Source organism: Microtus pennsylvanicus, chromosome 1, assembly GCF_037038515.1.
Source record: "Microtus pennsylvanicus isolate mMicPen1 chromosome 1, mMicPen1.hap1, whole genome shotgun sequence".
Classification (NCBI taxonomy): domain Eukaryota; kingdom Metazoa; phylum Chordata; class Mammalia; order Rodentia; family Cricetidae; genus Microtus; species Microtus pennsylvanicus.
In genome coordinates this window covers 154,169,655-154,194,558 of record NC_134579.1, presented here as the reverse complement: position 1 = coordinate 154,194,558, position 24,904 = coordinate 154,169,655, and the positions used below count along the sequence as shown (strand labels likewise).

Sequence of the window (24,904 nt, the reverse complement as noted above, 5' to 3'; positions counted from 1 at the left end):
TTTCAGGATAAATTTTATGGGATTCATGAGTGTGCAAATGCATGGGACTGATTCTCATTGATTCTCTTTAGATATTTCCTCATGTTTCTTCATTTTTACCTAACTTAATGCGTTAGCTTTTCTTAATCTTAGTATTAATTTTTTACTTTCCTGTAGAAAATTATTTTGCAATGAGAGATAGAAGCAGTGGATGAAATAACATAAAGGGGTTATGGGAAGGAGTATGGAAGGCTAAAGGAATATAGGCAGGAGAAGGCAGGGACTATTATGTGGGAAAAATATTGTTAATGAAGGGAATAAAAGAAGCCAGTGTTCCATTTCAGTGATATATAAATTCAATTCTAAAAATTATTTTAACTTCAATAAGGAGTATGTTTGGTTTTTGAGTGTGTTATTATATGCATATCTGAATGTACATGTTTTGGAATTCAGAAGAGTGCAACCCGTTTATTAGAGCTATTGTTATAAGGACTGCAAGTCGTGCAGAATCGATAGCGAACTCATTTCCTCAGAAAAAGCACACATGAATTTAAATGTGGAGAAACATTCCATCTTCCTCAATATCCATTATATCTATTTATCATACATTTCTCTCTCTCCTAAATTCTACTCCTCTAACTCCTAGGATGCAATGGTATTCACTTTTCTTGCTCCAAAAATGAGGATATTAGTTTTTCCATGTGATAGCAATATTTAACTCTACTAAAAGATTTCTCTGTTTTCATTTGCATTCAAAGTTCCACATTCACTCCTTTATCAGTACAATTACTTAGCATTAATTTTGATGTTGCCGGGGAATTGAGGAATAAAGGAATAAATCTCTTGTAGAGTAATTGTAATAAATTGAATCTTATAAAATAATTGGCTGTGTGGATCATTATAGATGAAATTGTACAGAAAAGTAGTGTACATGACACTGCTGTGCCTCATGATTAGAAGAAATGAAGAGAATCATTAGCCATTCATACAGTTTGCATTGTATTGTATTAGGTGGTTCTGAACCAATACTGTAATTGTCAATTACAATTTATGAAATGTGTGTTCAGGAAGATGTTTTCTCCCTTAACTTTTGAAGAGAATTTCTCTCTGGTCTTAACAAAATTATGTAACACTTGGGGATGAAAATGCATCCCAGTAGCCCTGCACTGGAAGCCAAGATAGACAAGACCTCCACAACCACCATTATCTTGCCCTTGGTGCTGTGGTAGACAGGGAGGAAGGTTATCCAGACACTGCAAAACAATAGCATACTGAAGGTCAACAACTTGGCTTCATTGAATGTGTCAGGGAGATTCCTGGCCAAGAAAGCAACAATGAAGCTTACGAATGCAAGGGAGCCATGGTATCCCAGGACACAGTAGAATGCGGTAACTGAGCCCTTGTTGCACACAGTGATGATTTGGTCATGCTCAGAGTGCACATCTTTCTCAATAAAAGGAGGAGAAAATCGCAACCATATTGTACAGAGAATAATTTGGATGAGCATACAGATGGCAATGATGTATTTGGGAACACCAGAAACCAGAAAATACGTCATCCTTGTTCCAGGGGTTGTGACTTTGAAAGCAAGTACCACAGTCACTGTTTTGGCCAACACAGTTGAAACAGCCAGAGTAAATACAACTCCAAATGTGATTTGTTGCAGAACACAGGTAGCTGAGTTGGGATGCCCAATGAAAAGCAAGGGACACAGGAAACAGAAGATGAGTGAAATTAGCAAGATGTAGCTGAGATTCTGGTTGTTGGCCTTGACAATGGGAGTGTCACGATGCTTCACAAATATCCCAAGAACCACAGTTGTGAATGCAGAGAAGAACAAGGACATTAAGGTCAGAACCATCCCTAAGGTGTCTTTGTAGTTCAGAAAGACCACAGCTTTTGGAACACATTGGTTCTGTTCTCTGTTGGCATACTGGTCCTCTTGACACTTCACACAATTATCCACATCTTCTGGAGAGAGAAAAGCATGATTACTACAACTAATGTCATTTATTGAGAGAATATTTCAATTCAGTGTTTGAATAAACATTATGATATCTGAGTCCTTTGTTGATGCTGTTGCTGAGAGACACAGCTGCATAGCAATACTTTCATTTCATAATATTCGTTATAAATATGTAAAATGAAATAAAAGAATATGTTGTCTATTTAACTTTGTGTTGGTGATACCATTCTATATTATCAGAATACACAGATATTTTCAGTCCTTTCTGAATGCTATGATGAATTGACTGAAACTAGGGAGTTTACAGAGGTTAAAATGATTAATCACTGTATTAAACAGAGTGTATTTAATATCTCAGAGCCCTTAGTTAGAGAGATTTTTGATGTCTTTGTGTTTTATGAATCGTTTCCCTGAAACAGATGGAGATCATGTCTTCTGTAGGACAAGTTATGTGATACATTTTCTGGTATGAATTCACCAGCCAAAACACACTGACATAGAAGAAACAGGAAACAGAATCTGTAGGGACCCTTGGAGCCTACACATAACATACTAAGATCAAGTTCTCAACCAAAAGGAGCTTGATGTGTCCAAGACGACAATGGCTAGGGAAAAAGAATCAAAGAAAAGAGATAGAGAATGAATAGGGGTAAGTCAACAAGGGAGGAGGAAATGGGTTTTGATCAGGGAGTACATAGCACTGCCTTTGGTTACAGGAGACAGGTGTGGCCTGTAGGAAAATAGCAGTTTATAAAGGTAAAAGCAGAATACCCTAACAGGAAAAATAATTTAATTTTGATTGAACAGGTTAATTTGGACAGTCATAAAACACTTTTTTTGCTCACTAGACTTCAATAACATTTAGTTGGATGTCCTATAGTTTGGGAATTTAGTCCATTATTATCATCCTGGTACATGCTGGAATGAAGACATTGTGCTGGAGAGGGAGCTGAGGTATTCTATATCTTTGATTCATAGGCAATGGAAAGTAAATGATCTCACTGTGAATGGCATTCCCTATGAAGGTACAAGAAGCTTAGAGTTCACCAAATAGATTGGATCAAGAAAATTCCCCTTGCCATATAATAATCAAAACACAAAACATACTGAATAAAGAAAGAATATTAAGAGCTGCAAAGGAAGAAGTCAAGTAACATAAATAGGTAAACCTACCAGAATTACACCTGACTTCTCAAAGAAAACCATGTAAGGCAGATGATCTAGAATAGATGTGCTGCAGACCCTAACAGACCATCGATGCAAGCCCAGACTACTATACTCAGCAAAGCTTTCTTTCACCATCGATGGAGAAAAAAAGATATTCCATGACAAAAAAAACTGATTTAAACAATACGTATCTACAAACCCAACATTACAAAAGGTAGTAGAAGGAAAACCTTAACAAAAAGAAGTCAAAAACACCCACAATAGCACAGACATCTGACAACCCTCCACCAACACAACTCAAAGAGGGGAAACACACAAACACTACCACCAAAAAAATAACCAGAGTTCACAACCATTGGTCATTAACATCGTTTAATAGCAATGGATTCAATTCATCTATAAAAAAGCACAGGTTAAGAGAATGGAAATGAAAACAGGTACCATCATTCTAGTGTTTACAAGAAACACACCTCAACCTCAAAGAGAGACACTACCTCAGAGTAAGGGTATGGAAAAGATTTTTCAATCAAACAGATCTAGGAAACAAGTGCGTGTGGCTATTCTAATATCTAACAAAATTCATTTCAAACTAAAATCAGAAAGAAGAGATGGAGGAGGACACTTTATACTCATAACGGGAAAAATTCATCAAGATAAAGTCTCAATTCTGAATATCTATGTCCCTAATATAAAAGGGCCCACATATGTACAAGAAACATTTCTAGAACTCAATTCACACATCAAACCCCACACACTAATATAGGAGATTTCAACACTCCTCTCTTACCAGTGCACAGGACAACCAGATAGAAACTTAACAGAGAAATAAGAAAACTAACAGATGTAATTAACCAAATGGATTTAACAGACATCTATAGAACACTCCACACTTGGGTAGAATTCAGTCACAATGTTGTATGACTGTCAAAACTGTTTCTTTGAGGAAAGTCCAGCAAATACAGACTTTCAAGGAGTCAAAGATGTATGTCATGGTATGAAGCACAATTAGTAAAAACTTTGGGTCAGAACTTGGGTTTCAACCTGAAGATTGCAAAGAAAAGCACCCAGTCACTGGCTCTTACCTTCACTTCAGTCTGAAATGGCAATCTTGCCTCTTGGAATCTGAGAAAGAGACTGTGTCTGAGAGCTGTCTCCCCACCCCATTTTATATTTCCCTCTAGGTTTCGAATTAAAGGCATGCAACACTGGGATAAAAACAAGCAACACCAGATTTCTATATTAACCAGGGTGTCTACTGGGATTAAAGGTGGTTTTTTTGTTTACCATAATCTCTTCAATTATGCTGGGAAGTAAAACTGTTTTACCCTCAGATAATCAAACAGTCTTTATTTATTAAAGTACCATTGAAATGCCTCTACATTTCCCTTTTTTGTCAAAAAATAATAAAAAGAAGGCTATAATTAATATAAAAACTATATACAATAAGAACAATGACTGTATATAATATATACATGGAAGAAATATATCCAAAATATGGAGTCCATTTGCATTGACATATTGAGAAAAATATTTAGTCTGTAGCTTATTTTGGTTAGTCCAAAGGCTTATAGCTAATTTACTTTCCATCAATGACTTACTTTTGCCACAAAGAAAGTAAACTCCATATGGAGTTTTTTCAATATCCATTATCTTCTCTGGAGTAGATTGCTCTGCTCTATTTTCCTAAACAGCTGATGATACTAATTTTCCAGAATTTAGCATTATATTGTTAAATGAGCTGTATAGGTACAATACCATGAACAAGATTCAAAATTCATGTACAGTATATTTTAACAAAATTAATCACAAATTTGTATCAATATACAAAATTTGTATAAATATACAAAATTTGTATACAATATACAAAATAAAACAAATGTGAAATACGAAAAACTAACAGACCATGTCTGAGAGCTTTCCATCTCCCTCTCTAGGGCTTAGACTAAAGGCATATAGCATTGGGATTTAAGGTGTACCCCCTGATTTCTATATCAGCTAGGATAGTGACTGGGATTGAATGTGCACATGCCATTGTGGCTACGGCGATTAAAGGTGTATGTTACCATAATGTGGTGTGTAAGGCTGACGGGTGGGACTGTTTTACTCTTAGATCTTCAGATAGTTTTTATTTATTAAAATGCAATTGATGCTATAACGAGCTTTTTAAAATGAATTGTTAATAATCATAGACCTATGAAACGTAACTTAGGAAAGTAATATATTTTATTTCTTTAATTGTCTTTTGGTCCATTTGATCAACTCAGTATGACTGAGAGAAGATGATCTATGTGAAGTGAAGGATTTATCTCATTAGCAAACACTCACTGGTCTCATTAGAAACTTCATTTTGTGGGCAGGAGCCACAATCAAAACAGCAGGCTGCCATTCCCTCTTGCCGGAACTTTCTGAATCCAGGACCACAATCAGCACTGCACACAGAGGGCGGCATCTGGGAAAAATCAGATACATACTGGTGTCGGGAGTTTTACTTACTTCTATAAATAGTTGCTATACCAATTAGCTAGTTTTATATACACCAAGAGATTAAGCTTAATACATTTTATAATTCCAGGCATACAAATGTATGGAAACAAACTGATGTAAATTTTAGTAGCTTCCCATACCTAGATATTTAGGAGGAAGAATTGTTTTTTTGATATGAACAAACACTATAGAGCTTACAAAGTGGTTTTCCTACTTAATTTTTTATCACAGTGACACAGAGTACATTAATAAGTTAGAGGGAACCTTACCTAAAATATTTCTCTCCATTGAATTAGCATGCTGTCAAATTATTTAAGCCTTTTATTAATGGGTAGTTGGTATAGGACTACCCTGCCGACTGTGGGCAGTGATGTCCCTAGTCAGGGCTGTGTGAGAATTCAGAGAAAATCAGTAAGCTATGTTCCTTCAGATTATGTGATTTAGATGCAGTCTCCATATGCCTGCCTACCTTGTCATTTCTTTGCTGTAATTCATGATCTCAATCAAACCTTCCCCTTTACAAAATTTTGGTCAATATTTAATCACAGCAACGTCACAGAAAGCAAAGGTGAACAGATATCTGAAATAGGGGGGATGTCTCATAAAATGTCAGATAACATACATGAACTCTAAAAACTGCACTGCAAAGCCTGACATATTATAAAGAAAAATACAGCTAAATAGGCAGAGTGAGGAGGGGCATAACTGATAAAAATTGAGCTGGAAAGAACGGTGTTTCCTGAGATATAAATGGTTTACAAATCCTCCCCATATTTGAGGATCCTGAGTAAAAGTTTGGTTTGAATTATTTGTTCTCTTGATGACTAATTTCTTGAGTTTTTTTTTTTTTATATTTTGGAGACCAGATCTCTCTCTGATGTGGGATTAGTGAAGTTTTGTTTCCATTCTGTAGGCTGTTTTATCTTATTGACAGAGTCCTTTGCTTTACAGAAGTTATAAAGTTTCAGGAGGTCCAATTTATTAATTTTTTCTCTCAGTGTCTGTGCTGCTTGGGTTATATTTAGGACATGGTCTCCAGTGCCAATGCGTTCAAATGTACTTTCCACTTTCTCTTTTATAAAGTTTGGTGTGGCTTGATTTATAATGAGAGTCCATCTTACAACTGTAAGAATGGCAAAGATCCCCTGGGAACCCCTCTAGAGTCAAGGCTCTTGCCAAACCTAAAATGGCTCCCTTAATTAAGATATATACTTCTCTGCTCCCATATCCAACCTTCCCTTATCACAACCATCCCATTCCCCCAAGGTCTCCCTATACTCCCCTTCTCACTTTTCTCTCCCCATTTCCCCTTTCCCCCATCCCACCCCACCCCCAGTTCCCAAATTTTTTCCCAACAATCTTGACTACTTCCAATATTTAGTGGGATAACTATATGTTTTTCTTTGGGTTCACCTTCTTATTTACCCTCTCTGGGATCGTGAATTATAGGCTCACTGTCATATATATATATGGATAAAAACCAATTATGAGTGAGTACATCCAATGTTCATCCTTTTGGGTCTGTGTTATCTTACTCAGGGTAATGTTTTCTATTTCCATCTATTTGCATGCAAAATTCAAGAAGTCATTTTTTTTCGCAGAGTAGTACACTAATGTGTATATATTCCACACTTTCTTCAACCATTCTTCCATGGAAGGGCATCTAGGTTGTTTCCAGGTTCTGGTTATTACAAATAATGCTGCTATGAACATAGTTGAACAAATACTTTTGTAGTATGATAGGGCATATCGATTCCCAAGAGTGGTATTGCTGGGTCCTGGGGTAGGTTGATCCCAAATTTCCTGAGAAACTGCCACACTGCTTTCCATAGTGGTTGCAGAAGTTTGCATTCCCACCAGCAATGGATGAGGGTACCCCTTACTCCACATCCTCTCCAGAAAAGGCTATCATTGGTGTTTTTGATTTTAGCCATTCCGACAGGTGTAAGATGGTAACTGTTGGGCAGCTGAGGAGAGAGAGCCTGAAATGGCCCAATCCTATAGCCATACTAACGTATTGCATATCACCATAGAACCTTCATCTGGCGATGGATGGAGATAGAGACAGAGACTCATATTTGAGCAATGGACTGAGCTCCCAAGGTCCAAATGAGGAACAGAAGGAGGGAGATCATGAGCAAGGGAGTCAATCCTGCAAAGGGGGCACCAACACACTGAGATGGTGGGGCTGATCTATTAGGAGATCACCAAGACCAGCTGGACTGGGACTACAAACGCATGGGATAAAACCAGACTCACTGAATATGGCAGACAATGAGGGCTGCTGAGAAGCCAAGGACAATGGCACTGAGTTTTGACCCTACTGCATGCATTGGCTTTGTGGGAACCTAGCCGATTTGGATGCTCACTTTCCTAGACCTGGATGGAGGTGAGAGGAACTTTGACTGCCCAAAGGGATCATGAGCAAGAGACTTCTCTTTGGACTTGAGAGGGAGGGGAGCGAGGAGTGGGACGTGGGGAATAGGGGGAGGAGGAGGGAAAAGGCAGGTGGTGAGGAGGCAGAAATTTTTAATTAAAAATTTTAATAAAAAAAGAATGGAAAATATTCAAAACACTGATGACTACTTATGCTGGAAAGGTGTGGAGTAAAAGGAGCACTTTTGAATTGCTGGTGGGTATGCAAGATGGTACAACCCATTTGGACACCAGTATGATAATTTCTCAGAAAAGTAGAAAACAAAACCTTCCCTAAAACCCAGTAATACCACTTTGGGGTATTTATCCAATGATGCTCAATTGTGCCACAAGGACATATCACCAACTCTGTCCATAGCAGCATTGTTTGTCATACCAGAACCTGGAAACAGCCTAAATGCCCCTTACCAAAGAATGGTTTAAAAAAAAGTGGTACATTACACACTGGAGTACTACACAGCACAAAAAGATAACAACATCTTAAAATTTTCAGGAAAGTTGATGGAGCTTAAAAACATCATTTTGAGTGAGGTAACTCAGACACAGAAAGACAGTTATCATATGTACTGCCTCAGAAGTGGTTTTTAAAGAAGAAGCTAAGAAAACCAGCTTACAAACGACAATCCCAGGGAACTTAAACAACAATGAGGATGGTAGGAGAGACATATCTAGATCTAATCTACACAGGAAGTAGAGACAATATATCTTGAGTAATTTGAAAGCGTGGGTACTTTTTGGGAGAGGATTGAATGGGAGAGGAAGAGCAGGGAGGGGACCAGAAAAAAAAGGTAGAGCTCAATAAAAATCAAAAATATAGAACAGTAGTAACATTCATTATCCATTTTATATTAAAAAATAAAGATATTCTGGAATGATAAAAATTCATTGTATGCATATCTGCAATTCTTAAAGTATTGATAAAATGTCACATCAAAAATGGATGTAGAAACATACAATAGGAGGACAGTAAATGCTTTGTAATGTGACTAATTATTTTTCTTGGTTATAAGACAGCCAAATTAATCCCATTTTCTGTGTTACTGTTGTGTAATGCGAAGGAACTCAGTTAAGTCAGACCCACCTGTCTACTTCCTGTTGCATGCTCTATCATGTCTTCATATATATGCAGCTGTTGACCATATGGAAAATATGAGCTAAACTCGCCTATTTTCACCTTAAGTCCAAGACCATATGGGAAATTCCAAATACGAAAAATGCCATACTCTTCTTGATGATTTCCTTTCTGGTTCATAATCACTCTGTCTCCAACTGGATTAGTGAAGCGTGTTTTCCTCAGAAAGGAGTGCAGCTGAAAGAAACAAACCATGCTAAAATGTGTATGCCCTTCCTTGAATTCATAAAATGCATTTTATTTCATCTTAAAAGCAGTATTAGTGAAGATGTCCAGGGGAGATATAATAGTAAAACATGTGGACAAATAAAGTTATCATAATGTTCCTAGAATTGAAGTTCTATCAGAAAAAAGTACCAAACAGAAACACAGACATATATGCAGATACAAAACACCAATATGAAAACACACACACACCATGAGAAAGAGACAGAGACATACAGTCAGAGAATCACTTCCATATAGACATACATAATGCATCAACATACATTTCATACAGACATACGCACAAATACCAACACTCACACATGAAAACAATGATACGCACAGTGAGACATATGCACCAAAACAGACACACAAATACAGAAGGCTGTGAAACATATAAAGAGGGCCACAAATACATGCACAAATTAAATTACAAATACACACAGGGAGACACTCACAGACAAAAACACCTACACAGAGAGCTATTGATATTGATGGATTTATGCTCATATACAAAGATAGATTAAGAGAAACAGACAGACAGACAAACAAAAACAAAGATATACATATGTTCAAGCAATATACAAAGTGAACCCAACACATATAAACACATGCACTGAAAAAATACACTAAAAGTTATTCAAAGAAGCAAACTCCCATACAGAAAGACATTGATGCAAGAGAAATTTACTTTCAGTTCCTCAAACAGATAGATAAAATATATATATATATATATATATATATATATATATATATATATATATTTATATATCCACTAACACAGGTACCTAGAAACACAAAACCGTAAAACCATATACAAGGAGAACCAGGCATTCATACTTATGTACACAAATTTATGTCTTAACCGAAGAATGACACTGTTTACTGTGTAATTACGTTCACTCAGGATGAGAAATGAGGTCCCAAGTTCCTACAGTGTGAGCAGATTCAGTTTAGAACACTAGTGAAAATCATCTCATAAGCTGATTATCACATATTTGAAAATAAATATGCAAGGATTCATCTTCTCATAAAGAAGAGGATTAAGGAGGAAGGACTTGGTCTTACAGTTTGAGAATAGCTGTGGTGATTGTCAGGTATTCTGTAACAAAATCAGTGTACTTCCTTTACAAATTGTAACTTCTACACCATGTCTTTTGCATTAAGATTTATAGCAGCATCAGATGTACATCATTATGAAGAAAAAATTTCCAGAAATCTTTCTATATTATGAAATATTCCCTAATTTAGTAAATTGGGACATTTGACAGGCATTTAAAGATATTGACATTGATGACATCAAATTTGATATTAAAGAGGAAACACTACCTTCAAGCAGTGAACATAATGTCCTTTTCCATTATCCATGGGTTGATTATGTACATGCTGAAGAAGCATTTCATGGAAAGCATGGGCCACAGCATACACCGCATTGTATATGTCATAACTCTCATCACTAAAGGCCATGCCAAAAGTCTGTTCCTTTAGCCATTGCAATGAGGCATTGGATAAGCAATTCTTCAGGGTCTTACACATAGAAGCTGAGACTTTGCAGTTCAAGTTCATCCACTCCAACCTGGCCAGGAATTCGTCTGTGTATTTGAGAGGGTTCAATGTCTGGACAAATGTTTTAAAATGAGAAACCTCAGCATGGTGGTGTGCAAAAGTTATTTTCCCATTGAATGAATCAAGTGGGAAGTCATGCTTAGTTGCAGTGCCATCCCACTGTGAGGTGGTGACCCATATTCTCTGTAAACCTAGAGACTGCCATCTTCTAAAGCCCACAGCTAGAGAACTCTCTGGGTCACCATAAATGATAACCACATTTTTGGATGATGTCACTATTTGGTTTAATACACTTCAAGTCTTGTCAAGAATAAATGCATCTTGACTGGGATCACACTCACAAAGGCAAAACAGACTGTAACTTTTTCCATCTCTCCTCTTAATTGTGTGAGAAATTGAGTACCCTGATCATTGTCTGAGATGGCCAGTCCAATCCAGTTCCAGTTGAAGTGAAGCATAAGAGAGACCAGGGCCAGGGCTAAAGATGTGTCCTTGGCAGCCAACTGATACACAGACGGAAATTGTTCATGATTGCTTAGGATGGGATGAAAAGGTCCATAGGTAAGCTGAAGGACCTACAACACAGGGAGCATCATGAGGTAGCACACGTACATAAGAGCTTGTAAATACACTTTAGGTCAAGAGTTCCTTAAAAACTCCTTATCTGTTACTTCTTCTCTCATCTCAATTTCAAAAAGGGAAATGAGGCCCCATTACTAATGAATGAAACAATGAACTACACCGTTTAATGCAAATTTGATGATTGTATCCTCCTCAGAATCTTATTAGCAACTAGGATTATAAGAGTAGAATTAGTATTTCTTGCAAAGTTACAATCAAATATCTCACCAGTTGAGGTTTGAAGAGGTTGATGATGTTCCCAATGATCACAGATGTATCCAAATTTGGTCCTGTAAGCACCGCTAGACACATTGTCTGTTCATGACACATATAATTAGGGGGCATATCACGAACTTCTTCAGAAAAGTCAAAGTGACTATACATATTTGTCCCACTGTCACAACCATGCTCTAAACATTCAAATACAAATGATGAATTTGGTAGAAGATCAGGGTTCCTGTTGACTTCATCCATTGAAAAAGCTAAGGCCAGTAAAAACTGGAAGTTTTTAGTTGTTGTTCTGTAAAAGGGTATGGTGATTAATATGGACAGAGATCTACAGATGATCCTGAGTAGTCAACAGATGGATTATTAGGAGCTGTACCATATTCTCAACCACTGCCAATACTGATACAAATGACTTATGCTGTTAGATTAGAATAACATAAGTAGCTGGAAGCTTGTAAAAAGCTTTAAAAGTTCATCAGAATGTATCTTCCATAAATAAAGTGATACATCAGCACCTTTCAAAGAGTGTGTTTTCAATTTCTCTAAAGATAAAGACAATGGCAGAGGCTTTAACCAAACAATAAACATATTCATGTATTCATTTTTAAATCATCAATCAATGTGAAAAATTCAAGAGACGTGTGAGCCTATGAGTTTATCATATTTTCTTATGAAATTAACTGAATTTGATAAAACTCTCAAATAATGCCTGTTGAGTGTACAATAGTATGGGCAACATTCAGTTGTTTTGCTTTCAATTCTTTATAATGAGTGGGCATTATAGTTAACATATGCCCTTGATCTTTGTGTTATTATTTTATCTGATTTATCTAATGGAGGTGTAAAATCTCTTTTTAAGATTTATATTTAAATGAATTTAAATACCAAAGATGTATTTTGTAAAGCTGTATGTATGTGTTCACCAATGTATATAGACAGTATTAATGTTAATGTGGGTAATTAATAGAGAATGGATTCCAAGGTTTTGAATAACAATTTGCCTCAGATTAGACTGGCCTCAAAAGTACAAAGATACACCAGCTCCAGGTTCTTATTGCAGAGATTAAGGCCATGTTCTACCTTCTTAGTACTTTCACCTAATTTTTGTTTACACAGAATGTCATATATTCCAACTGGAGACTTCTGACCAATTGTTTTTTATACTAGAAAACTGCTTTGACTACATTTCCATTTACACTAACATAACAATAATATTCTACATTAATTTGTATATGTCAGTTTAACATCTTTGTAAAATAGAAGATGATAAAGTATAAAATATGAGGAAAATGCTTATTAGGCTTTCTGTAATAAAAGTGGGTAATAAGCAAGCTGGGAGTGAATAATACCTATATGTGTTTATTTTTTGGGGAAAGAGCAGTAACTTCTGTCTCTTCCTAATCAATTCATAAATCTGACCAATAAACATTAATCATACTTCTTCATTCTAAATGATTCACTCAGAGTCAATGAAAGTATTTCCTACTCAGATATTGTACCACTATGATTTCTTTATGCATTTACACATATGTAATTAAAATAAAAATAATTTTTGAATATTTTAATTACCACACAGAAAAAGTGTCATTGAAAATTTTAGTAACACACAAGAAGAATTTGAGACTAGATCTTGTGAAGCCCAAACACCAATTCCTTTCTCCCAAACATTAAGAAACATAAATCCCTTGAGCAGTTATAGTGTTTCAGTGGACTAAATTTCTGTGCTTGATAACAACTATTAACAATATGAAAAATTAAAATGTGTATAGTTCCCGTGTTGATAAAATAAATCATTACAATTAGCAAAATTTCTGAAAGGAAATTTAAGAGATACATGGGAAATAAGTGTCAAAAAATATACAATTTAGACACAGAGAGACAATACCTTTGTTTTTAAAATAATGGCAAAGATGTGCTAGTATGTAATTGCCCTATTCCCTCTCTAATGTGTTGCTAACCATCACACACCAGGGCTGTCAATCAAGGAAGTGACAAGGGAAGTGTCAATCGCACTTTTCAAAGAATGCAAGCATATAATTCACAGTTCATAATTACTTTTTTAGAAAAACTAGAAGAAGAACTGAAATTTGAGATTAAAGGGCAGTGATTTTACATGTACGTAAATGAAGTATGGAGAAATCGGAACACATATGATGTTTACAATGGATAGCTCTCTTGCTTCCAATATTGATGCAGTTTGAGGATAATGGAATCACATCAGATCATGTAAGAGAGTAACTGTATGTCTTTGTGAAAACTCTTCACAGCTAGGTGTGTCACAAGTATTAGTCACCCTAGCACATGCTTTACAATCTTACACATTGATGAATGTCCATCAGTTGATTGTAATCTATGGCATTTACTTAGGCCCACTAGGGAAGATAATAACTGAAATAGAATGGGGTTTTATTTAATAAGTCATCTCCTGCTACAGTGTTGTATGTATATGTATTTCTGATCTTGATTAAGGCATTCCGTTTGTATAGCTTATTCAAAAATGTAATGTATAATTAAGAAATACAGATTAATAGGTAATCATATATAATAGTCAAAATTGCTTTCCCACCAGTGCAAGCCTAGTAAACATGATCCTGCCTATGCAGAGAGTGCCGAGGGGCAGACATAGTCTCATCTACTTTCCTTCCAACTCTGAGTGGGCACACAAACACAAAGGCACAAAAATACTTTTTTTTCAGGTTATGTTCTATAAAAGGCAAGAGTGTTTATTATGGACAGAGATCTACATAGGATTATTTGTAGTAAAAGGAATGGATTATCCCACACTGGACAATATTTCCAACCTCCCTCAATAATGAAGCAAATGTCCTGTGTTGTGAGTTTGCAACGACATAAGTTGCTGAAAAGTTAAAAATATTTAAAAGTTCATGAAGGTAAATCTCTCATAAATAAGTTGAGCCATTTTAAAATTTCACAGAAAAGGCCATATATTTCTGTTTTTTTAGTGCTTGCACAATGGATAAATAAAAGGTACAGGCTTTGGTGGTACAGAAAACCTTGTCATGTTTTCAGTTTGAAATAATTGAGCAATATTAAAAGTAGACATAATACATTAGCCAAGATTCAAGTAAGTTTTATGAAACCAACTTAACTGGAGGAGGTATTCAAGGGATTACTGGTAAGTGCACAGTAGTCTCTTGGGGGTAATGTTTGATTCCTGTCCTAATAATTCCTTCATATTTAGTGGACAATATAGTTTATATATTCCCTCATGTCTACCATCACTAAGTTGTATTTTTATCTTTCAGGTTTATCAATTAAAGGTACAAAATGTTCTTTAAATATTTAATTTGTAATAATTTACCTATCAGACTACATTTGGTAAATTAATTGATTTGTGTGTATGGACATGAGAAACACTCATATAGAAAATAAAAGGGAATGGATTTCACAATTTTCAGTAAAATTGGTTTTTATTTGCCACTGACCTTGAATGCATAATGATACACCTACTCCATTTTATAAATGTAGAGATTAAGGGTCTAAACCACAATATTGTCCAAGTATTTAATGCTTACATAGGTATGTTCAATGGAATTGTACCTGGTATATCTGCACAACTTAAGTTTTCTTATACAGAGCATCTTTTGTCTACATTTCCAGCTATAAACTCACAACCCTAGCATGCAATTGAGAACTATGTATATCTGGAAATTGCAGTGAGATTCGTTTGTGCCAGTATCACAAGCTTATAAAGCACAATAATATAAAGTGCGCAATGTATGGAAAATATTTATGAATTTTTATAATATAAATAGTCAACAATAACATTTTGTGTTCATGTTTACCCTTAAATAATATCAACTACTACTACTAATAATAAATAATAACTCTTATGTCTTCTTACATAATATCGATCATATAAACAATACACAACAATTTGCTTTCTTACTGAATGATACATTCAGACTTAAAAACAATCTATTTTCTATTTTGATTTCTTACCATTGTGGTATCTTTATGAATAAATATAAATATTTACCTCCACATGTTGAAATAAAAAACAATCTTAAAATATTTGTTATTACCTTACGGAAAATGCCATCAAAAGTTTTGTTAATACTCAACAGGAACTTGAGATAAGAACTTATGGAAGTGAAACATTAACTCTTGCACACTAAACATGAGGAATTGTCGATGATTTGAGCTCTGGGGGGTGGCATAGTGATCAAAGTGCTATATTTGAAAAGAACAACCAACAAGGCACAGAATCAAAAGTGCATAGTGCACAAATTGGTAAAAGACAAAGCTATAATTAGTAAAATTATTGAGAGAAAAATAAGACATAAATTAAATAGTGTTGACAGTGAGTAACCAGTTTAGATCTATAGAGAAGAGACGCGTGCTTCTTAAATAATCACAAAGAGCTAGTAGATACCTTTCTCAAGTGTTGAAAAGTATCACATGCTGCAGCTGCCACTTAGGTAAGTGCAAAGAAAGGAAGCAGACACCACTATTAGTGACATCTCATATTTCAAAGAATGCAAACATATCATTTATACAACAAAAAATTCTTTTTTTAAGAGACAGTGAACACTCTTCTGTGGAAATAAAGGCCTGTGGATGTACAAATATTTCTGACCCCTATGGAATACTTATCGTGACATTTACATAGACAATTCAAAGAAACTCACTGTATATTCAGAATGTGATTGAAATGATCTTTCTCCACAGGCCGCTGCTCTGTTATAAGGAAGAAGATACAACCTGTCAACAAATCTTCATCTGTGTCTTTATTCTCATATATTCTCCAAAAACACCTGGGTTGGGTGAACCTGGATACTAGAAGTGGAATGTTCAGGAAAAACAAGAGAAAAATCAAAGCAAACATCTTTGTCTTTTTTGAAGCTTGGGAAGTGTGTCTTGTGAAGTTAGATATTCTGTTAGGATATTCAGATGAGGACGTTATATTGGTTTCCATATTTTCCCATCTGCTTTTATTTCTGCAGCCAAAGCAGAGGCTATTTGTGTATTCATGATTCCTTTATTTCCCAGTTGATTCCTCACCTCTGGGGAATCTTGGACAATTTCATCCCCTATGGCAGTGCACCTGATATGCATGCGATCAAAATTTAGCTCGGAAATATACGAGGAGAATTCAGGTAGTTTCATGGCATCATTTAATTTTGTGGAAATTACGGCTCCATGGGTAATGTCATTTTGAGAGAAATTTGGGGCCATGACTGCCAGAACAATATTTTTATGTTAATGCCTTTAGAAATGATGTCAGTGGCTTTTGTTAGATGATCCACATTGAGACAGGAAGGACACAAAAAGTCAAAATTCGTAGTTGCACACTGGGAATTTTTTCACAAAATCCCTGTCAGGGAACAACAGTTCCATGGTTAGAGAAATTCAGTTTCACACAGCTCGCACAGTGGGCTTATACTACAGGACTGACAGTAACAGGATATCTAACCAAATACTGTGCTTCCATTGTCTTGAGAACAAATACTGAGCTCCAATTCTAAATTTTTCTGAATCCTGCTGTTCTACAATCATCCAAATACCCATAGAATCAGTTACATTTTTAGCATTATAAAATGTTTTTGGATATTCAACAAGATCACTACATATTCTGTGTTCTACATTTCAAACACTCCCTAATATCTTTTATATTTCCTCAAAACAATAAATAATAAATAGAAGATGAGGCAAATATTTTTTCTATAACATAATCTCCCTCATATCTCCCTCCATGAGCATCTGTTTTCGTAGATTAATTAGTCATTTGATAATTTTTTTTCTGCTTTATCTGTAATTTGCTACAGTTTTTTTTTTCTCCTTTTAGATTCTGTAGTGGTTGTGAATATGTCTTGTGAAAATCTGCAAAGGAAAGAGATACTGTGAAGAGACCATGTGCTCAATGCATATTTTGTTTTCTTTTGTCTGAATTTAAGCAAGCATTTAAAAAATTTACATATTGACCAAGATAGAATTTGCTCAGGACCAACATCTGGAAACTTTCCAGGTTAGTTACTCATAAATTCTTCTTATACCATTTTCCAACTCTACTGTTTCGCTTGCCCTCTAGGCGGTGCATTGCCACTGTGAGGGTGCATTGATGAGTGTGAGCTGATGAGTCTCTTTCAGTGGATGGACATGGACTGCAGTTAAAGCAGAACAAAAATAGGGCATGGAGGTCCCAAAATATGAGCTTATTTCCACATTTACCTAAAGTCAGAAAGTTGAAAGATACCTCTATTCCTTCAAGGTTATTGTGTTTCTACCTCAAACAAAAGTCCCATGTAGATTTAGATCAGTGAGTTCTGCTTTTTAAAGGTTATTCTCAACATGTGTTGTTAATAGGCAGTCTGGTATTTCAGGAATAGAGAGTAGATATGCTTCTACCTCAAACAAAAGTCTCAGGATCCAACTAAGGTTCCATTTCCATTAAAGAGGTAGCATTGAATTCCAACCAGGGAGTAGTTTGCCTATAGAATGTTTTGAGCTAGGATGTAAGCAATGCTTGCTTTGTTCTAGCAGCAGAATATTTAAATATGGATATAACCAAAGAACTTCAAATGCTCTATTCATTTTCTTGATTATGATAATACAGTTTTTTATTTTTTATTATTTTTTTATTAAAAAAAATTTCTGCCTCCTCCCACCCGTCCATTTCCCTCCTCCTCTTCCCACTCCTCTCCCCCTTTCCCCACTTCTCTCCCCCCGCTCCAGCCTGAAGAGCAATCAGAGTTCCCTGCCCTGTGGAAAGTCCAAAGTCCTCCCCCATCTATCATGGTCTAGAAAGGTGAACATCCAAACTGGCTAGGCTCCCACAAAGCCAGAACATGAAGTAGGATCAAAACCCAGTGCCATTGTCCTTGGCTTCCCAGCAGCCCTCATTGGCTGCCATATTCAGAGAGTCCGGTTTTATCCCATGCTTTTTCAGTCACAGTCCAGCTGGCCTTGGTGAGCTCCCAATAGATCAGCCCCACTGTCTCCGTGGGTGGGTGCACCCCTTTGTGGTCCTGACTTCTTTGCTCATGTTCTCCTCCGTTCTGTTCATCACTTGGACATTGAAAGCTCAGTTCTGTGCTCCAGTGTGGGTCTCTCTCTCTATCTCCATCCATCGCCAGATGAAGGTTCTATGGTGATATGCAAGATATTCATCAGTATGGCTATAGGCTAGGGTCATTTCAGGTTTCCTATCCTCAGGTGCACAAGGAACTAACTGGGGACATCGCCCTGTGCACCTGGGAGCCACTCTAGGTCCAAGTCTCTTGCCAACCCTAAGATGGCTCCCTTATTTAAGATATGTGCTTCCCTAAACAACCTTCCTTTATCCCAATCATCCCGTTTCCCCAAGTTCCCCCATCCTCCTCTTCTCCCTTTTCTCTCCCCATCTCCCCTTACCCCCCTCCCAACCCACTCCAAGATCCCAATTTTTTGCCTGACAATCATGTCTACTTCCCATAACCAGGAGGATAGCTATATGGATTTCTGTGGGTTCACCTCTTATCTAGTTTCTTTAGGATATCAAATTATAGACTCAATGAACTTTATTTATGGCTAGAAAGCAATTATGAGTGAGTACATCCCATGTTCATCTTTTTGGGTCTGGGTTACCTCACTCAGGATAGTGTTTTCTATTTCCAACCATTTGCATGCAAAATTCGAGAAGTCATTGTTTTTTACCGCTGAGTAGTACTCTAATGTGTATATATTCCACACTTTCTTCCATTGAAGGACATCTAGTTTTTTTCCAGGTTCTGGCTATTACAAATAATGCTGCTATGAACATAGTTGAACAAATGTCTTTGTTATACGATCGGGCTTCTCTTGGGTATATTCCCTAGAGTGGCATTGCAGGGTCCAAGGGTAGGTTGATCTCGAATTTCCTGAGAAACCGGAACACTGATTTCCAAAGTGGTTGCACAAGTTTGCATTCCAACCAGCAATGGATGAGGGTACCCCTTCGTCTTCAACCTCTCCAGCAAAGGCTATCATTGGTGTTTTTGATTTTAGCCATTCTGACAGGTGTAAGATGATATCTCAAAGTTGTTTTGATTTGCAATTCCCTGATCGCTAAGGAGGTTGAGCATGACCTTAAGTGTCTTTTGGCCAATTGAACTTCTTCTGTTGAGAATTCTCTTTTCAGATTAGTGCCCCATTTTTTAATTGGGTTAATTAGCACTTTTTTTGCATTTTTTTAAAATTTATTTAGTTATTAAAGATTTCTGTCTCTTCCCCGCCACCGCCTTCCATTTCCCTCCCCCTCCCCCAATTAAGTCTCCCCCCAGCCCGAAAAGCAATCAGGGTTCCCTGTCCTGTGGGAAGTCCAAGGAACCCCCACCTCCATCCAGGTCTAGTAAGTTGAGCATCCAACCTGCCTAGGCTCCCACAAAGCCAGTGCGTGCAGTAGGATCAGAAACCCATTGCCATTGTTCTTGAGTTCTCAGTAGTCCTCATTGTCTGCTATGTTCAGAGAGTCCGGTTTTATCCCAGGCTTTTCCAGACCCAGGCCAGCTGGCCTTGGTGAGTTCCCAATAAAACATCCCCATTGTCTCAGTGTGTGGGTGCACCCCTCGCGGTCCTGAGTTCCATGCTCGTGTTCTCTCTCCTTCTGCTCCTTTTATGAAGCTACAGTTACCCTAATTAGCACTTTAAAGTCTAGTTTCTTGAGTTCATTGTATATTGTGGAGATCAGACCTTTGTCTGTTGCAGGGTTGGTCTAGATCTTCTCCCAGTCAGTGGGTTGCCTTTTTGTCTTAGTGACAGTGTCCTTTGCTTTACAGAAGCTTCTCAGTTTCAGTCGGTCCCATTTATTAAATGTTGCCCTTAATGTCTGTGCTTCTGGGTTTATACCTAGGAAGCGATCGCCTGTGCCCATATGTTGTAGGATACTTCCCACTTTCTCTTCTATCAGGTTCAGTGTGTACAGATTTATATTGAGGTCTGTGTTCCATATGGAATTGAGTTTTGTGCATGGTGATAGATATGGGTCTATTTTCATTCTTCTACAGGTTGACATCCAGTTGTGCCAGCACCGTTTGTTGAAGAGGCTTTCTTTCTTCCATTGCATACTTTTAGTGCCTTTATCAAAAATGAGGTGTTCATAGGTTTGCGGGTTAAAATCCGTGTCTTCTATACTATTCCATTGGTCAACTTCTCTGTTTTTATGCCAATACCACACTGTTTTCATTAGTGTAGCTCTGTAATAGAGTTTGAAGTCAGGGATGGTAATGCCTCCAGACAATCCTTTATTGTATAGGATTGTTTTGGCTATCCTGGGTTTTTTGTTTTTCCATATAAAGTTGATTATTGTCCTCTCAAGACCTGTGAAGAATTTTGATGTGATTTTGATGAGGATTGCATTGAATTTATAAATTGCCTTTGGTAGAATTGCCATTTTTACTATGTTGATCCTCCCAATCCAAGAGCAAGGGTGATACTTCCATTTTCTGGTATCCTCTTCGATTTCTTTCTTCAATGCCTTAAAATTCTTGTAAAATAGATTCTTCACTTCCTTGGTTAGAGTTACCCCAAGATATTTTATGCTGTTTGTGGCTATTGTGAAAGGTGAAGCTTCTCTGATTTCCCTCTCTGCTTCCATACCCTTTCTGTATAAGAGGGCGCCTGTTTTTTTCTTTCATTTTATTTATATGATGGATTACATTGATAGATTTTCATATGTTGAACCAGACTTGCATCTCTGGGATGAAGCCTACTTGATCATAATGGACAATTTTTCTAATGTGTTCTTGGATACAGTTTGCCAGTATTTTGTTGAGGATTTTTGCATCGATATTCATGAGTGAGATTGGCCTGTAATTCTCTTTCTTGGTTGAGTCTTTGTGTGGTTTTTGTATCAGAGTGACTGTAGCTTCATAAAAGGAATTTGGCAATGACTCTTCTGTTTCTATATTGTGAAATACATTAAGGAGTATAGGTATTAGGTCTTCTTGGAAGTTCTGGTAGAATTCTGCATTGAAACCATCTGGTCCTGGGCTTTTTTGGTAGGGAGGTTTTTGATAACGGCTTCTCATTCCTCGCAACTAACAGGTCTATTTAGATGGTTCGCCTGGTCCTTTTTAACTTTGGTATGTGGTATTTATCTTAAAAAGTGTCCATTTCTTTTACATTTTCCAGTTTTGTGTTATACAGGCTTTTGTAATAAGATCTAATGATTCTCTGAATTTCCTCTGTGTCTGTGGTTATGTCCCCCTTTTCATTTCTGATCTTATTAATTTGCATATTCTCTCTCTGGCGATTGATTAGTTTGGATAGGGGTTTATCAATCTTGTTGATTTTCTCCAGGAAACAGCTTTTTGTTTCATTGATTCTTTGGATTGTTTTCTGTGTTTCTATTTTGTTGATTTCCTCCCTCAGTTTGATTATTTCCAGTCTTCTACTCCGCCTAGGTGAGTCTGCTTCTTTTTTTTTCTAGAGCTTTCAGGTGTGCTGTTAAGTCTCCAATGTGTGCTTTCTCTGTTTTCTTTAAGTGGGCACTTAGTGCTAAGAACTTTCCTCTTAGGACTGATTTCATAGTGTCCCATAAGTTTGAGTAGGTTGTTTCTTTATTTTCATTGAATTCAAGGAAGACTTTAATTTCTTTCTTTCTTTCTTTCTTTCTTGATCCAGGTGTGGTTCAGTAGTTTTCTGTTCAGTTTACATGAGTTTGTAGGCTTTCTGGGGGTAGCATTGTTGTTGAATTCTAACTTTAATCCATGGTGATCTGATAAGACACAGGAGGTTACTAATATTTTTTTGAAACTGTGGAAGTTAGCTTTGTTACCGAGTATGTGGTCAATTTTCGAGAAGGTCCCATGAGCTGCAAAGAAGAAGGTATATTCTTTCCTATTTGGTGAATGTTCTATAGATGTCTGTTAAGTCCATTTCATTCATTACCTCCATTAATTCTCTTATATTCTGTTAGGTTTCTGTATGATTGACCTGTCCATTGGTGAAGGAGGAGTGTTGAAGTCTCCTACTATTAGTGTGTGCAGTTTGATGGCCGCCTTGAGTTTTAGTAAATTCTCTTACGTACGTGGTTGCTTTTATATTAGGGGCATAGATATTCAGGATTGAGACTTCATTCTAATGAATTGTTCCTGTTATGAGTGTAAAATGTCCCTCTCCATCTCTTCTGATTGATTTTAGTTTGAAGTCAAATTTGTTAGAAATTAGTATGGCCACACCTGCTGTTTCTTAGGTCCATTTGCTCGATAAGCCTTTTCCCAGACCTTTACTCTGAGTAGATGTCTCTCTTTGTGGTTGAGGTGTGTTTCTTGTAAACAGCAGAATGTTGGATCCTGTTTTCATATCCAATCTCTTAGCCTGTGCCATTTTAAAGGTGAATTGAGTACATTGATATTAAGTGATATTAATGACCATTGGTTGTTAACTCTGGTCATTGTTTTTTTTGGTTTGTAGAGTTTGTGTGTTTCCCTTCTTTGAGTTGCTGGTGAAGGGTCATTAGATGTCTGAGTTATTATGGGCATTGTTGGACTCCTTAGGTTGTGATTTTCCTTCTATTACTTTCTGTAAGGCTAGATTTGTGGTTATGTATTGTTTACATTTGTTTTTATCCTGGAAATTTTGTTTTCTCCATTTATACTGAACGAAAGCTTGGCTGGGCTAGTAGTCTGGGCTTGCATCCATAGTCTCTTAGTTTCTGAAGTACATCTATCCAGTACCTTCTGGCTTTCATGTTTTTCATAGAGAAGTCAGGTGTAAGTCTGATAGGTGTACCCTTATAAGTAACTTGTCGTTTTTCCTTTATAGCTCTTAATATTCTTTCTTTATTCTGTATGTTTTGTGTTTTGATTATTATATGGCGAGGGAATTTTTTTTTGATCCAGTCTATTCTTTGTTCTGTATTCTTCTTGAGCCTTCATAGGTATATCTTTCTTTAGGTTGGGAAAGTTTTCTTCTATAATTTTATTAAATATATTTTCTGAACAGTTGAGCTGCACTTCTTCTCCCTCTTCTACCCCTATTATTCTTAGGTTTGGTCTTTTTATTGTGTCCCATATTTCCTGAAAGTTTTTTGATGGGAATTTGTTGGACTTGCTGTTTTCTTTATGGTATCTTCAGAATATGAGATTCTTTCTTCTACCTCTTGTATTCGGTTGGTTATGCTTGTTTCTGTAGTCTCTATTTGTTTTCCTAGATTTTCCATGTCCAGTCATCCCTCTGTTTTTGTTTTCTTCCTTGCCTCCATTTCAGTTTTTATGTCTTGCACTGTTTCCATTATCTGTTTGATTGTTTTTCCTTGGTTTCCTAGGATATCATTCACAGATTCACTCAATTCTTCAAACTTTATGTTATTCTTTTCATCCATTTCTTTAACGGAGTTTTTCACCTCCTGTTTAAGGGCCTCTATCACTTTCATAAAGTGAGTTTTTTTCTACTTCTTCTTGATTAAGGTGTTCATGTCCTCCTGTTGTAAGGTCGCTGGCTTCTGGTGGTTTCATGTTGTTTTTCAGATTGTTGGGTGAATTCTTGCATTGGTGCCTGTCCATCTCTTCCTCCTAATGCTCCCCTATGGATCTTCCTTTACAGGATCAGGTCTCCTTGCCCACTGATGTACCTTCTGTTGCCGAAATCAGATCTCCATGATGGTCAGGTAGCTCATGATCAAAGGGCCTACCTTGCTTGCTGCAGGCAGGCTATTGAGACAAAGGAACTACTGCCATCTTGGTTGCCTTCAAGACTTGATCCCAGTGCCCAAACAGGCTGAGCTGGGTGATTTTATGTGCCAAAAGAGGGGGGGGAGGCAGAAGAGGGGGGGTTCTGGATGCAAGCTGGGTGGGATAGGAAGATAGAGGCAGTATCCAGGGAGTATAGCCCGTGCAAGGAAGTATAGGGGAATGAGGAACATCTGCGCTCCATGTCCCAGGCTTCTGCCATGGGTCAGAAACTCACTCATCCCAGTGATGGCTCTCCTGGCGCCAGATAAATGAAATTGTTTTACCATTGCTTTCACTTTGCCCCATAATTTGAGTGTATGTAGTATTCCTATTTAGTTAAGTATTTAATTTCATTATTGTTGTCTTGATTCCCTCACTATTCATTTGAGAGTTGTATATTTTCCATCAGTGTGAAATCTTTTTGTTTTTCTCTCTAAGTTGATTTTCAGGTTTCTTTGATAGGTTGCA

General features: G+C 36.8%; 1 pseudogene; it reads right to left on the bottom strand.

Moving 5' to 3' along the window:
* Positions 1 to 1,042: 1,042 nt before the first annotated feature.
* Positions 1,043 to 16,632, bottom strand: LOC142842466 (vomeronasal type-2 receptor 116-like; annotated as a pseudogene).
* Between the last annotated feature and the right edge of the window lie 8,272 nt (positions 16,633 to 24,904).